Source organism: Dipteris shenzhenensis, chromosome 23 (assembly GCF_047967505.1).
Source record: "Dipteris shenzhenensis isolate YYH24624 ecotype China chromosome 23, Dip_SZ_1.0, whole genome shotgun sequence".
Classification (NCBI taxonomy): Eukaryota; Viridiplantae; Streptophyta; class Polypodiopsida; order Gleicheniales; family Dipteridaceae; genus Dipteris; species Dipteris shenzhenensis.
Window position 1 is genome coordinate 37,629,351 of NC_141618.1, and position 11,017 is coordinate 37,640,367.

Consider the following 11,017-nt stretch of genomic DNA (forward strand, 5'->3'; position numbering starts at 1 on the left):
CTAGGATACCATCACACTGTGAGCCTTTCTATCTATGTACCAAGTGTAATGAGTCCATTTGGAAATTTTGTGTTTAGTTTCTAAGAGCTCTTATTCATGGTGGCAGATGTCTTCCCTTCGGACCTCGAGGAGTGGGAACCAGTTCAATCATTCATAGGTAAGTTCACTATGATTCATGAGGATTTAGGTAAGCAAATGCATGCTGGGGAAAAGTTGGCCTCCTTGCAAATGAAGAATGTGTATTGGTATAATGTAACATACATCACTCCAACAACATCATCAAGCTATGGCCGTCTACAAACCATTGCACCACCACAACTTCAAGACATGGATTGCAGCAATGTGGACTCGAGGACATTGCAATCGTACAAGGACAAGATTGCAAAGGATATGGGCATGGTCATGAAGTTTACATTTGGATCCAAATGGGCAAGGTTATCTTGGTTTATGTCTCTGCACATTTTTGCTTCTCTATTCAGAATATACATATGCATAGAACAAGAACTATGTGGTCTTGCAAGCATGTAGATGAAAATGCTCTTGAAGTTTTACTTGGGATGAATTGGGGAACCAGGTCAGGTGACCAAAAGGGTGATGTGTTTCAATGTCATGCATGTAAAGACAATGTGGTTATTAGATACCATTTGTCACGCCAAATGTTGTATTTAGCTTTTTAGTAGAGGTACTGGAAGAAAACAAATGGCCGATGGCTTCCCCTAGACTCTAATGATGAAGACAATACAGGGGTAAGTTTGTCTATTGATGTTGAAGAGGGAGATGTCAAGAATGTGAATGTCACATCACAATGGACTCTAAGGGATGTGCGAGAACACCTATTAGTCATGGAGGATGGCATGTCAGAGTCCTTCTACTTTACCTTAAATGGTGGTAAGATCAGCTGCCCTATGGAGAAGTGCATGCATAGTGCCAATTTCATTCCTCCTGCAACTTTGAAGATTGCTAACAATGTGTTTGACTAGTGCAGCATTTAATTTTTTGTCTGTCAAATCTTAGTTATTGCTTCAAAAGATGATGGACAATTAAATTAAAATGTTATTTCTTCTAATGTTTTCTCCTTTCAGTTCATGGTGGTAAATGGTTTTCAAAAAATTTGAGGATTTTATGATTAATTTTAATTTTTTAGGGTTTTGATATATATTAAGGGGTAAGAGCCCTTTTTACATCACATTCTCACTTTCACATTTAGAGAGCCATAGAAACTCCAGTCCTCAGAAGCTACTTCCTGCATGAACTACTATTTGCCATGGATTCATGAACTGTATTCCACGACTTCATCTCACGAATTGCATTTGTAGATCATGAGGAAGAGCTATTTTTAGTATTTGATAGGACTTTAGATGTCCTAGGCACATATATGTGAGCCAAGGATGACTTCTCTAATCTTATCGTTTACATGCAAGATAATTTCTCAAATTTTGCCTATACACTTGACCACACTTCAAAGAGATGGGTTCCCATAGATTACATAAAGTATCTATTCGTAGAGGAACCCAAGTTTATAAAGTGCTTGGCCCACTTTTGTGACAACCTTACAGATGAAGGGTTTAGGACAGTCGAAGTTTAAGACATCCTAGATGCAGGGATCACAGGAAATACATGCACCAAATTCCTTTCATGGCAGATGACATTCATCTTCCTTCTCTAAGAAGGAAATCTAGAGGAAGAAGCCTCATCGTCTAGCACCCCCTCTATTAGAACTACTGATCTAGTCTAAACTAGACTCGGACATATACATGGAAGAGTCTTGACGATCCAACAAAGGAGATGGAAGCAGCTCAAGCATTGAGCCTACTTCAAGAGCCCCTAGTAGAGCAAGAATCTGCATCAGAGACCGTTGACCCAAACTCAGAATTATGGTCCTTGTCCCCCCTCGATGAAGAAGAGAACATATTCCTCCATGACAGAGATTCTTTTTGGACTACGAGAGGATGAGGCACTCGGAGTCCTATCGGGGTTCGATGTTGACATAAGTGTCAAAGATCTCGGGGCTTTAGGTACTAAAGACCAGACAATTGAAGACTTTCTCTTGACGATGAGGGATGTAGACGTGTCCGTATACGATGCACAATCCTCTCATGCAGAAGCTTCCACCTCCAACACAGGTCAGGAGAAAGCATCCACCTCCCAAATGGACCATCACACAGCACCTAGTTCCATCAACATTGCAAATGAGGAAGGGATAGAAGCTGGCGATGCTGTAGTGGTAAGTTCGAACAATAATTTTTATTTTGATGTTCTTTCAGTATAATTTGTTTTGTCAGTCTTCTAATGTTTGTTGAATTATTGCATGATGCATTCAAGCTTGAAGAATTCTCATCTCGACAGGGTAATGTTCATAGCACATTTGGGCGAGATCATTCTTGTATTAGATATCAATGCTCCAGTCTCGTGTAACTACGCGGGAACTAGCTAACTCTACTTGTAAGCCCTTCATATGAGGAGAAGGCATTTGAGTAGCTCGGTTATCCGGTAGGTCCTGGTTTGGACACCAGATGGGGGCCATGTGTGGCCTGATGGCTGGAGGAGTTGGCACACTGCCAACTAGGCTACATGCAAGTGTGGGAAGGCATCCCATGATTGACCGCACTGAGGGTAGATGGAGCATTTCTCAGGGCAGCCCACTCTCAGGTTGTGAGGCCCGTTTGGAGCTCCAGATGATCTCGGATGACTGTGGGCCGAGCAGAGATCGTAGGTTAGTTGCTCTATTTTGTGCACCGGTTCTATCGTGTGGTCGATGGCCTATTTCCAACCCCCAGTTGACCGTTTTGGGCAGACTAGGTCGGTCACCTAATTAGGTCTAACCGACTAGGACTAGTGGCTATATAAGAGCAAGCCCATGAAGCCCATTTCATCGCTGGTTATAGCAACCCTGATTCATCACTGGTTATAGCAACCCTGATTCCTTAGCATCCAGCCTCCGTCCTCTGCTATTTCTAGCATGCCATTGAAGCTTCTCTCATAGGAGTGCATGGTTGGGAGGCAGCGCCATCTATTATATCAGTTCTATAGTAATCAAATTTTTTATTCTCCATGCTATCTGTTTTCTCTCTTGCATACGAGATCTTGTTATCTGTTGAGCACAAACGCTGTATTGTTTTCTTACATGGTATCAGATCCTGGACTCTAGCAAGAAGATTTGGTAGTGTGTTTCTGTTTGTGAGCAGATTGTGAGAGATGGCCCAGCCTGCAAGACTGCGAATCCCACCGTTCGGCGAAAGCAGAAAGTTGGATGGCTCTAACTATCCACTCTGGAAGTTCAAGATGAAGACCATCCTAAGCGCATACGAGCTTTGGGATACTGCTACTGGGGTGGACATGAAGCTGGTTGTGAGACTTGATCCAGCCAATGCAGGACAACAAATAGTACCAACTGCGGATGACATTCTCGCGTGGACAAGAAGAAATGCAAATGCTCTGTGTTCTATTGTCTGCAGTGTAAGTGATTCCATCATGGCATTAATTCAACATGTCACCACAGCGGACCAGCCATGGACGGTCTTGAAAAATCAGTACGAGACCACAAATCAGACACGGATTCAGAATCTGGAGACTCAACTCGCGAACGAGAAACTGTTTGAGTCTGAAGCGGCAGAGACGTTCATCACCAGGGTGAAGAATCTACGCGATCAGATGACTGCGATTGGCATCACCATCACCAGCGAGAATCTAGCATGAAGGTGCATACGGATTCTCCCACCAACATACAACGGTCTTGTTACGGTGCTGAATACGCAGAATAGAAATCCGCCCCTCAACTTTGAGGATTTCAATGCAATGCTTATGGAGGAGGAGATGCGTCAAAAGACGAGGACTGGAGAAGATTCGGCTTTTGCTGGATCAAAGAAAGGTAAGGATAAGGACTCTAGTAACCCATCTTCTTCTGATGATAAAAAGAGAAACAAGAAGATCAAGTGCTTCTATTGCAACAAGGCAGGGCACAAGCAGAATGAGTGCCAGAAGAAGATTACAGATGAGAAGAACGGAGTAAAGAAAGAGTCCAGCAGTAGCACACAGGTAGTACTAGTAGAGCTATTCGTAGCAATTGAGGAGATTTGCACGGAGGTAGTTCATGTACTTGCAGATGAACCTTGGATCATTGACAGTGGTGCATTGCACCACATGACCAATCCGAAGTATTGGTATACCTCTCTACATCCGGTAGGGAATGACATACTAGTAGTAGTCGGCAATGATGCAAAATGTCCAGCAAAAGGAAAAGGTACAATTGCTCTCAAGTTAGATGGAGTTGTAAAATAGTTGTCCGATGTTCTTTATGTGCCAGATATCAAGAGGAACTTGTTGTCTGTTTCTGTGACCACAGATCGAGACCTCAAAGTTCAATTCGATAAGGATGGCACACATATTTTGGATCTTCAAGAGAAGATCGTTGGTAAAGGTACACAGCGCAACAACATCTACGAACTCTCAGCTTTCAATGCTCGAGCCGATGTGAAGAACACTAAGATGTGGCATGAGAGGTTTGGTCATCTAAACCTTAGTTCTTTAAAGGAGATGCATAAAAGTGGAATGATTGTAGACCTACCAAAAATTACAGATCTGCCCGATGTATGTGAAGCTTGCATGATGTGCAAGCAGCATCGGTAGCCCTTTCCTAAAGAGGCCAGCAAGGCAAAGGCTCCTCTAGAGCTTGTTCACACGGACCTCTGCGAAAAGATGGAGATGGAAGCTTTGGGTGGTTCCTACTACTGCATGATGCTTATCGATGACTACAATAGAAGGATATGGATATACTTCCTGAAGACGAAAGACGAGGCTTTTAGTAAGTTCAAAGAATGGCATGTAATGGTCGAGAAAGAAACAGGGAGGAAGGTAAAGAAGTTGAGATCAGACAGAGGTGGTGAGTTCACATCAAGTGAATCGAGAGTTACTGCAAAAGTCACGACATCAAGAGGTGGAAACCCCCGCCACATACACCACAACAAAATGGAGTAGCAGAGCGCAAGATGCGCATCATCTATGAAATGGGCAGGATTATGATGAAAGGGAAAGATTTGCCAAAGACTTTCTGGGCTGAAGCATGTAACACGATAGTTTACATTCTGAATCATAGCTACACAAAGGCTGTGAATGGGATGACTCCACTGCAGGCCTTTTTTGGTAAGAAACCTTCGGCTGCACATTTCAGAGTTTTTGGATGTGACTGTTTTGTGCATGTCCCTGATGCTAACAGGACCAAATGGGAACCGAAGAGCCAAAAGTGTATTTTCTTGGGCTATAGTGAAGAGGCGAAGGGTTACCGTCTCTATAACCCTGTTACCAAGAAGGTAATAGTAAGTCGTGATGTGGTCTTCTCAGAATAGCAGCTGCATCAAATGGAGGAGGATGCTTCCTTCCCAAACAACCAAGACCAGGATATCCATCTAGTACAACCACCAACAGTAGACCGAACTCCCCCAATGGTGCTTGGGAGGATTCAAGATAAAGAAGAGCAAGAAGAGCCTGCAGAACCACAACGGCAATGGCCATTCCCGAAGTGGGTAAAGCAGTGAACCTCCAGCCATTGAGGAGGAACCATCCGAACACCACCGATCCAAGAGATTAGAGGAGCAAAGAAGGGCACAGGAACACTTGGTCAACTATGCTTTGATGACAGAGGTGATCCGTGCTGATGAACCCGTTGTGTGGATAAAAATGAAAAAATGTTTTTCACTTGTTGCATGTTGATGGGTAAGTGCATAACTATGTACATAGCTAGTTGGTAGTGGAAATGAGCTATGGACACTCTCATAAAGTATCTACACTGATGTAGATATTTTACTTGAGAAGGTAGATACTTTATGGGGACTTCTGGGAGATGATGGAAAGTAGTGTGGGAGCACCAGGCTAATCCACACCATGGTATCCAAAGGGTGATGGTGTTTTGTTGAGGGATGACATGCACTCTTCATGGTTGTCCCGAATCCTTTTTGTATGAGGGCATGAGCATTTTTTTGTCATGATTGTCTTGGAAATCCATTATGTCAGGATGGTGTTCATCATATATGGATGGTCAGTGGGGGCAATTAGATGCTAAGCACTTGTGGCATGCATTGGTGTGTTAAAGGATGGGATTTTGGGCATCAATGGTCTTGATGTAATGTTTTTGAGGCAAGGTGGAAGAGGGGTAAAAAAAGAAAGCATGAGGTGGCACATATAAAAAAGCATGCATGCAAAGGTGGCTATGTAAACAAGGAAAGAGGAGCTTCTGGAGAAGAGGATGAAGTCACATACACGGAGAGGCAGCTGGCAGGAGAATTCGAGAAGGTGATCATGGGCTCACAGATAAGGAAAAGGGAGCTCAGAGGTAGCAGGGGAAAAAACGGGGGAAGGCTAGAGATCCGGGTGTGCTCCATGGTGAGCAGGAGAGGCTCGTAGTGCGGGGCATCGCCACTATACGAGCTGAAGGATCTTAAGGAGGGCAAGTAGTTGGTGAGTCGGTGAGCCTGGGTTACAGGAGGCCATCGCGATGATTATAGCTCTGTGGGTGAATTCAGATCGAATGGGAGAAAAGGGCGACTGTGGACGCTACTGGTTATCTTCACGCAAGACGGTCGTCATTTGCATGTGAACTAATGCAAAGAATGCATGGTCTGGTTGGAGTTTTTTCGAAGTGGAGCTTGGTGGGTGGAGAGTTCGAAGAGCAAGAAGGGGGGAGTCTATATGGTTCTGAAGGGGAGTCGCTTGGGAATAGAGGAAGAGAACCTGAGAAAAAACCGTGAGCTGGGAGAGGCCCATGGTTGCGCAGGGAGGAGCTTGTTTGAAGGACCAGCAAGGGTCGTGGGCTCACAGCATAGGGGGAGGTGAGCTCTCAGGCAACAAGGAGATAGAAGGAGGGATCTCGTAGTAGAGGGGAGGTAGGAAGCTGATTGTGGGCTCGGGGGGGTCACTCATCATATGTAACCTTATCACGTGAGTTCAACAGAAGGATATTTTTTATTTATAAAATTTACAGAAATAAATATACATAAGGGACCATATAAAATAGTTTTGGAAAAAATTTACAGATTTGTATAGAAAAGGGGTACATTTTATTAATGAAAAAATTTATAGATAAGGGATTTTAAATATAGGCCTTGAACGCACGTGATATAGAGGGTTTATACATAGTGACCCCCCTGAGATTGTGGGTGGGCTTGCAGCCTTAGCTGAGGAAGATCATGAGAAGGAGGACTACGAGTAGGAGGAGCTCAGTGCTGATGAGCACGATGGAGTAGGAGACGCTGATCGAGGTCCTGCTTTCGGGGTATTGGCTGCACGTTGATAGTGTGGTAGAAAGAGACCTTGGGTGATAGAGTCTATGAGCTCCACAAAGACTGAAAGTATGGGATGACTGTTAGTCGAGGTGCACATTCGCTTCAAGGCTATCAATAGAGAGGCTTTGGCCAAGCATATGCCAGTGATGCTGAGAGGACTTTGGTGCTGGAGATTCCTAGAGATGACGATCCGTTTGTAGTTGGCGGAGCAGGGTTTTCTGCTGAGGGGTGGCCATTGTTTGTACATACAACTATGGGTAGGAGAGAATTGGCACCCCTATGGAGGTTGACATGAAGCTCTCAAACAAGGATTCATCACCACTGGTGGATGAAGCAAAGCACAAAAGCTTATGGGTAGCTTGATTTACTTGTGCAACACGCGGCTGGACATCAGCTTTGCGATTGGTGTACTAAGCAAGTTTTCCAATAAGCCCCGAGAGAACCATTGGAGGGTAGGGATGTAGGTGCTAAAATACATCAAAGGGACACTTGATTATGGCATCACCTATACCAAGGGCAACATCTTCACCGAATTCTCTGACTCGGATTGGGCACGAGACGTGAACAGCAGGAGATCAGTGACAGGTTACTGTTTCTCACTTGGATCTGGAGCTGTGTCATGGGTCAGCAAGAAGCAACCTACAGTTGCTCTTTCTTCTATCGAGGCTGAGTACAAATCAACATGTTTTTCTTCTTGTGAGGCAGTGTGGTTGAGGAGGATTTTGGGGGACATTAGTGCACTGCAGAACAAGCCTACGTAGTTATCATGTGACAATCAGAGTTGCATGGCGATTGCAAAGAACTCTGTGTTCCACGCCCACACAAAACACATTGAGATTCACTATCACTTTGTACGCAAGCTCATCATGGATGGAGAGGTCGAGTTGGTGTATTGTCCGACTACAGAGAATGCTGCGGACATCTTCATGAAGGCTCTTGGAAGAGACTTGCTGGAGAGGCATCTTCATCGACTTGGCATTGGACCGAAAAAGTAGTTCACTTGCGGATGGACATTGAGGGGGGTGTTAGAACACCTATTTCATTAATTTTGGACTCTTGCACTGTCCAAATTCATTTTGTGAGATAATTTTGGATAAAACATTTCAAAAAAAGAGGCTCTTATAAAACAAAACATTGAGTCAAAAAGGAAGATTTTAAAAAATCAAATTAGAAAAAATGATGTGAGATGTTATTAAAACTAGAGTACATTAAAAATACAATACATCACATTGTTAAAAGAGACAAAAAGTAAGATTTTAAAAAATCAAACTAGAAAAAATGGCGTGACATATTATGAAAACTAGAGTACATTTCAAAAAGAGCACATCACATTTGTAAAGAAGTAGATCATATTACTCAAAGCCATATGGTGTCAAAAAACACCTTAATACAGTCTCTCTTAACATCATCTTAACATCACATTTGTACAAGAAGTAGATCATATTACTCAAAGCCATATGGTGTCAAAAAACACCTTAATACAGTCTCTCTTATCTTCTTAATCACCCTAATTCTAGAAGATCTCATCATTGGTCTCTCTTATCTTCTCAACAACCCAATCTTTCACTACCTCCACAGCTGTACCCTCAACATAATTACATGCGAAGAAGAAATTTAAGCAATCACAAATTGTTTCTTTATAATTTCTCTAAGAGGCTCTTATTGTTCTCTCAGCATCCGCATCAAATCGCCCATGACGAGAGCTGTGATAACGCAGGTTACTTAAGAAGTCTAATAGATCTTGTCATGCTTTTATCATATGTCTTAAAAGATTTTCACTCTCTGCTATCTTGAGAGTCTCCTCCCTCTCTGCGTGCCTTTGTGCAGCAAATTCCTCTCTCTCCATGTGTGTCAAAGGAGAACCTTGTCGAATTCTAGCCTCTCTCTGTGCTCCTTGGTCAGCAATCCATTCTTTGAGATTGTTAATTCCGAACTCCACGTATTTGACAATGCTAAGGACATCCATGGGTGGGGAGATGATAAAGAAAGGGAGATGGACTGCGATGCAAGAAAGAAGAGAGTGTTTGCAGAAGGACTACAATGGAAGAATACAAGTTAATGAGAAGCACAAGGATGGATGAAAGAAGAGAGTATTTGTGGAAGAACTAGGATAGAAGAATACTTGGTTATCAGGATGGATGAAAGAAGAGAGTGTTTGTGGAAGGACTAGGATAGAAGAATACAAGTTACTCAGAAGGACTAGGATGTAAGAAATAAGAGAGTGTTTGTGGAAGGACTAGGATGGAAGAATACAAGTGCACTAAGGCACGATGTGTTCACTATGATAAGGATAAGGGTTCGAATAAAGTGAGAGGCACGATGTGTTCACTATGATAAGGATAAGGGTTGGAATAAAGCGAGTGGAGATTGAATGCTCTACTTTAAGTGAGTGGAGATGATAAGGGTTGGAATAAAGTGAGAGAAGCATTGCGAATGCTCTACTTTAAGTGAGTGGAGACTGTCCAATTGAATAAAATTCTCATCACACAAGGATTTATTTCCAAATAATCACATCATCACACAGTCATATCATAAAATTGTGTGCATCATCACACATTCATATCATAAAATTGTGTGCATGAAGAAATATATTACAAATATTACATCATCACATATTCATATCAAAATTCTCATCACATAAGGATTTATTTCCAAATAATCACATCATCACACATTCATATCATAAAATTGTGTGCATGAAGAAATGTATTACAAATATTACATCATCACATATTCATATCAAAATTCTCATCACACAAGGATTTATTTCCAAATAATCACATCATCACACATTCATATCATAAAATTGTGTGCATGAAGAAATATATTACAAATATTACATCATCACATATTCATATCAAAATTCTCATCACACAAGGATTTATTTCCAAATAATCACATCATCACACATTCATATCATAAAATTGTGTGCATGAAGAAATATATTACAAATATTACATCATCACACATTCATATCAAAATTCTCATCACACAAGGATTTATTTCCAAATAATCACATCATCACACATTCATATCATAAAATTGTAAATGCCACTTAAGTAATAAGTCACAAATTGGTGTATAATTAACAAAAACTACAAACACAACATCATACATGCATCACAACTCTTGTGATGCTTCTAGTGGAGACTATGGCAACTCTTCTGATGCTTCCAATGGAGGCTGTGGTGCTGTAGATGTACACTCAGTCTCTACTTCTTCTCTGTAGTATGTAGTGCTTTCGGAGTAGACTCAGTATCCTCTTCCTTAAATGCAAGCGGAGGTGGTGCCAACTCTTCTGATGCTTCCAGTGGAGGCTGTGGTGTTGTAGGTGTACACTGGGTCTCTACTTCTTCTGTAGTGTGTAGTGCTTTCATAGTAGACTCAGTCTCCTCTTCCTTAAAGGGAAGCTCTGATATCTTGCTTCAGTTGCACATTGTATGCTAATGGCAGCAATTAGGTCTCGAATGATTTCAGCCCTAAATAATTGTATATCCTCCTGTGAATATTTGAGCTCCAAAGAGTCTTCCGATGAGATCTGTGGCTTAAGTGAGAAAATTTCTTTGAAAATCAACATGCAGTTGTAGGCAACTCTCCACCCACAACTATGCCCATCTTCCTGCTCTACTACTAAATGCTTTTGGAAGTCTACCGAGTCTTTGTACTGTCCTATTTCTCTGATAGCAGATACCAACTTCTCAAACGACCTGCTCATTGTGACATATTAAAAACTTAGTGTGTCT